Raw genomic sequence first — 6,153 nt, forward strand, 5'->3', positions numbered from 1 at the left:
TCAGTGGGAGTATGTATTACATACATACTACATGTATGTAACATGCATGAATATTACAATCACACACATATATATTCATATACATATATAAGGTTGTTTTATGCTTGTTTCTTTGAAGGTGGATAATATCCCCCTCTTAAGTCCAAGTCTTTCCATATTTTTTTAAATCCACCAACTTCTCATTTTCTACACCATAATAATATTGCAACCTTATACTATCTAGTTGTTTTAAATAGTCCCTAAATTTATTTTAACAGGAAACTGTTATCCAAGGAACAAGGGCAAAGCATCAGGGAGATGTCTGCCAAGGTCTTAGCCATTGGTAAATTTATAAAACCTTTTTGGAGATAGCAACTTATTCTTCAAATATCACAAGAATTGGAGGAGACTGAATTCTAAGGAGACTTGATCTATAAAGGAGCATATGTCATGGGTAGGATTTTTCTGGTGATGTTTTGGGACCCAGGGAGCTGCACTGGTGCCCTCTCCTGGCACCATTAAAGACTTTGGATTTTTGCCTACTGGATCATCAAGAGTAGTAATATTAATAATTAAACAGAATGGTTTGATTGTTTTATTAAGTGGCTGATAAAACTGTCAAGAAATGAGCTTTATAAAGTGGGAGCAGATCATAAAAGGGACCTTTAAGGTCATGTAGTCCCACATATTAATTTTGTAGAAAAAGAAACTGAAGTCCAGAGAAATTAAATGGCTTGCCTAAATCACACAGATAAGTAATAGAGCCATGATTCAAAGTAAGTTTTCATACTTTCCACTGTCTCATGCTACCTTCTTCGAGGGAAATTTATTAGATGGTTTATAAAGTCAAAGAGGGGATGATAGATATAGTGATGGGAAGGGAAACTGTCTTCAAAGTTATTAAAAAATGTTCTGGTTAATAGAGGTAGGAAAAACTTGAGTTCAAATATTGACATCAACATTTGGTATGATCTAACTGGGTGACTATGAACAAAATAGCTTAATCTCTCAGTTTTTTTATTCTTTATCTGTAAAAGAAGGTTAATTCATGCATTACCTTACTTCAAAGGACTTTCACAAGGAAAGCAATTTAAAGTATCTTAGAAAGGGGAACTTTTCTGGTCATTATAGAATGGGGGATCTTTGAGATTGAAGCCAAACCTTCAGAGAGGGTAGGTAGAGTCAATCAGGTCTGAGTTTTTAGAACATGAACTAATGTTAACTTATCTTCCAAACAAGTTGGGGTGGTGAGAGCAAACCCTAAGTTACAAACTGCCTATAGGACATGATTTTGGATTGGTGAAGAACATGAGAACATAACCCTGTGACTGTGACATGGGAACATAGCCCTGTGACTGTGTGTAGAGCTGATGCTATATTTTTGGAGAGGAAAAACATTCTTCATTGCCTGTTTTGTGAAAGAAAACAAATTCTTAGGGATTGATGTGAAACAAGTGAAGAAATAAAAAGAGAAACAGACTTGTGACACACACACATTATATGCAAAGTTGACTTCTTAACATATTCCTAATTTCCAACTTGCTTCCCTAAAAACCAGTGAATTTCTCTTTGGCTAACAATAAAATACACCTCTCTCTTGATTAAGCCAAGATTTCATTTTACTCCGCTTTAATGAGTTCATTAACTCTTGTATATTTTCTGGTATAGTCTAGTGTACAGAACTTCTCTGATTTCTACTCATTATTTGCTTGGATAAATGAATTTACTATGTGCAATGGTCTTATGTGTAATTAGCATTTGGTGGGAAAGGTTCAGACTAATGAGTATAAATCTGTTTTATTTTTTCCCTTTAAGCGATAGTGACCAAAAGAGTAAGTAATATTTGAACCTAAAAATGATGCTCCAAGACCCGAAACATTATGAAACCAAGACTCTGGAAAGCCTCTAAGAAAGCTAGCCTGGCCCCAGGCAAAGAGGCAATAAAGAATTTGGATTCTGGATTTTAACCTCTGGCTATTCTTGTGGTGATTACTGAACTGAAAGGAAGGCTGCCCCAAAGACCTGAGAGAAAACCAACAAGAACATTGCATTATATGATCAGTACGTGCCTTACACTAATAAAGGATCCTGGATAGTGCTGGCTAACAAGAGAACAAGGATCCCTGGAGGAGATCTTAGAGAATAACCAAATCCAGGCTGGGTCAGAGTAAATGATTCAGATGATTAGGAGTCCTACATCTCATACACAGTGTCTAGCCAAACTGGTCTGCTTACTATTTCTTGTTCATTACATCCCATCTTCTGATTCCATGACTTTGCAAAGCTATTCACTATAGCTGGATGTTCTTCCTTCCCTTCATTTGAAACTCTCTATATTAGCTTAAGTACTTCCTTCTTCAAGAAATCTACAGGTCTCAGTCTTCTTGCACTCTCTAGGGTTCTCTAGTATTCTAGCCTCCACTTTCTCCCTTACTCCTGCCCTGAGACCTTGGGCTTCTGAATGGTGAGGGTGCACCAAATCTAGCCTGCCTCACACAGCAAACCCTGCTTTTTAGACTTCTTTGTGCTATGCTGCTAAACACTTATTTCCTCTCTACCTTCTCTGGTTTTCCATCTCTAGCTCTGGGGAAAAAACTATCAAATAAACACTATTATTCTCTTAAAGAAAATGTTATGTGTAAGAAATTGATTTACTTTGGAAGGAAAAAGAACTATCCCTTAAACAGTATAGAGGGAATAGATATAAAATTAGGAGCTATGAGGTTCCCCTTTACTACATGTGCACTTTAAGCTTGAGTCTGTTCTCCCAGAAACCTAGTATGTGCAATATGAAAATGGGGCCCAAGCAATTTTTTGGGGAGGGAATGTTTTCACATCAACTGTTCTTACTACAATATATAAGTAAATACCCCTTTCTAAAAACTAATTAACTCTATCTAACAAATTGACAATGGCAAGAGGTGAGAAGGTTCTCAGGATGGGGTTTGTCAAGTAGAGTCAGAAATCAATCCTAAGCCCTTAGGGCTGTTCCTAAAACCAAGAGGTGGTCAGTCTTTCTCTGAGTATTCAATATGCTAATTTATGAATAGGGAAAGTAGCCCTAAGGGGATGCTACACAGAGAATGATAAATGTTTTGAGAATGAACAGCATTTCAGACTTTATTTCCACTTCTTACTATACCAAAACTCAACTTCAGGTTGAGTCTGAAATCAGGAAATTAGCTTATTTATCTGATTTATATGACACCCTTACCTCTTAGGGCTTGTAAATCAAGAGCAAGTTAGATTGGGAAGTCAGTCTGACCAGTAAATTACTCAGTAATTTCTATTATTTTCCATTATCTGATCTCCTTTTGGACACTTTTGACACATTTGTTAGGTAACTTATCATGCTTCAGTCAAAGCTTACACCATTTTGTCCAATCTGAAATTGGGCCTCCATAAATAAGCACTTTAATGTGAACTCATGGCAGAAATCCATAGGCCTTTTCTAGTAAGTATAAGGCAGGAGAATGATTATTACAATAAGTTGCAGCTAGCCTAGGACAATTATAAACTCATAAGCTCAAAAATACTCATATGAAGATCTCAGAGACTATCCAGTTCATCTATATTTGAGTAAGAATACTCTACAATATGCCCAGCTTTTCCCATGTCCTTCTTGAAATGTGGCACCCAGAAAAGAGCAAGGTACTTCCAGTAGTGTTCTAACTTTGGTCATAATACATAATACAATGCTACAGTGATCTCCTTCACTCTAGACAGTGTGACTCTCAATACAATTTGTGAGAATTTTTTGGCTGCCATATTGATGTACTACTCTAGCTTCTAGGGGAGACAGCAATGATTTTGAGGTCCACTGATCTTTGAGGGGGCTTCTGTTTTAACAATAAGTCAGTAATCTTAAATTTCTGATTTTGGAGTTTGCCTCAGGGCAATCAAAGAACAACAATCTGAATAGACCACCCCTCAATTCATTGCTGACTGTCAGATAGGTTCTGCCAGCCCTAGCCCTAGTATGAGGGGAAGGAATGGCAGAGACCATTTTTATCTGATAGACACCAGGAGGAAAATGGGATCCAAAGTGGCTCCATCCATCCCCTCCTGGGAAGACAGGTTGGGAAACCCCGCTACCAGGACACAGAAAGGATATGGACTTCTGAGCAGAGTGGTCAGAGGATGCACAATTAGACCATCAAGGCAGGCAAACCCCGAACTTTAACAGCCTGATAACAAACTGAAACTGAGAATGCTGAAAAACTAATTAAGAAACTGGGGTTACAGGAATGGAGAAACAGATTAGAGAGACTGCCAGTCCCAGGACAGGTGTCTGTATCTTGGAGATTTCCAAAAAAATAGGCCCCAAAACTGAGTCTGCCAGGGCAATTCCAACAGAATAAGGGGTTTCAAAGTTAAAGCATAACCAGAAATCATAGTCTAGTAAGTTTAAAGGATTGTTTGGGAGGACTTCCAATTCAGTCTGAACTGGTGTGATAGGGGGTGGGCCAGAAGTGCCTAAGGCAAAGTGAATAGGAACTAGGGGTTCCCATTCTTTCAAGTACTGAGAAAGTATTGCTAAGGTAGCAGAAGCAGTGGGCGGGGAGTAAAAGGGGGGAGTTTAATCTTCACTCCTGAAGACAAAAGATCCCATTTCTCTCTACCCCACCCAACTTCTTTTCCACTTGCAAATTTTCCTTCTTGTCTCACCTAAATCCCCTTCTAAACTATTAAAATTCACAATATAGTGGATAGCTAAATAGACTCTATAAAACCCACATGTCCAGCAGAGCAAGATTTAAAGCATAATTTATAAGGATAACAAATTGCCCAAAGTGTTTCAGAAGGTAACATACTTAACCTAATTGGAGGCACGTGCATGACCCTTTCAGGCAAGTTAACAGAACTTCTCTTTAACAAGCCACTGTAAGATCTATACTCAAGATAATCAAATCTAGCCTGCATACACAACAGGAAAATTATTTCCCACCATTTTAAAACTGCCCAAAAGAATACGTTTGTGTGTTTTTTTTTTCCCTTTTCTCTCTAAAGTTTAAACCAGCAATTAGCATAAACTTCTTTGCCTTCCAGAAGTCTTATCTGCCCAGGTCAAGCCAAGCCAAGCCTGAATTTTAAACTGCCTCAAGGAAAAAACCTATATGCCAATTTTAAAATAGCCAAGATTTTCTGTTCCTTTTACTTACAGATCAGTGCAACAGGTTAAGGAGTTAGAAATATACTAAACACAGTTGCCACATTGAAATAACCAATTCTTAGTCATTGTTCTGAAAACTTTAACACAGCTCTTAAACACAGAACACAAATCACACAGACTGCACAATTACAACATTAAACAGAACATTTAACTCATATGACCAGAGAGTGTCCGAAAAGACGCTCAGAGTCAGATTAGACCAGATGTGTCTTGGAAGACACCCAAACCAGAGGGGATCATCCAGCGTCCTGTTGATATCCTTCTCAGACCTTAATGCCTGTTGGCATTCTATTGTTCTGAGAATCCAGATGCTAGCACAGACAGACAGAACAGGTAAACAGATCAGGTGTGTCCTAAGACATCCAGACTTAACTCTCCTGTGGCCGAAATGAAGGTGTCCACAGTTGGGCATGGCTGTGGCTGAAAACTGCTCTCTTTCCCAGAGACTCTGGAGAAATCCAGAGGAGCAGTCTCTCCAAGCCACGAACCCAGATCTCCAGCTGCCCCGAGGCCCAAGACAGAGACCTGAAGGTCTCTAATCTCTAATCCCATTCTCAGATTCTCTCGGTGGAACCTCCAAATGTAATGCCAGAGAAACTGAGGCAAGATAGAGCTTGGAGAGTTTTTAATATTTTATTTGAAAGGGAGAGATTTACTGGGATCAAATGGATCCATGGTTTGGTCTGAATGAGACTATCATCTCCTAAGAATCCAGCAAATAATGTGAATACTCAATGACATATATACACGTGGCTCAGACACAGGGGGTAGACTGAGACAGGGGAAAAGTCAGAGCATTGAGAGCAGAACAGACTATCAAATCCAGTTTTGACATTCTGATAAGTTGGGATCAAGAAGAACAATGACAGAATGGGGGGAGCCACTGGACATTCTGATAAATAGGGAAGGGGTGGGGTCATGATGTCTAAGAGAGAAGGTCTTTCTGCTTATCTGGATCATGATGATTAGCAGGGAAGGGTGGTGTTACAGGATTGAGGAGA

Source organism: Antechinus flavipes, chromosome 2 (genome assembly GCF_016432865.1).
Source record: "Antechinus flavipes isolate AdamAnt ecotype Samford, QLD, Australia chromosome 2, AdamAnt_v2, whole genome shotgun sequence".
In the NCBI taxonomy this organism is placed as follows: domain Eukaryota; kingdom Metazoa; phylum Chordata; class Mammalia; order Dasyuromorphia; family Dasyuridae; genus Antechinus; species Antechinus flavipes.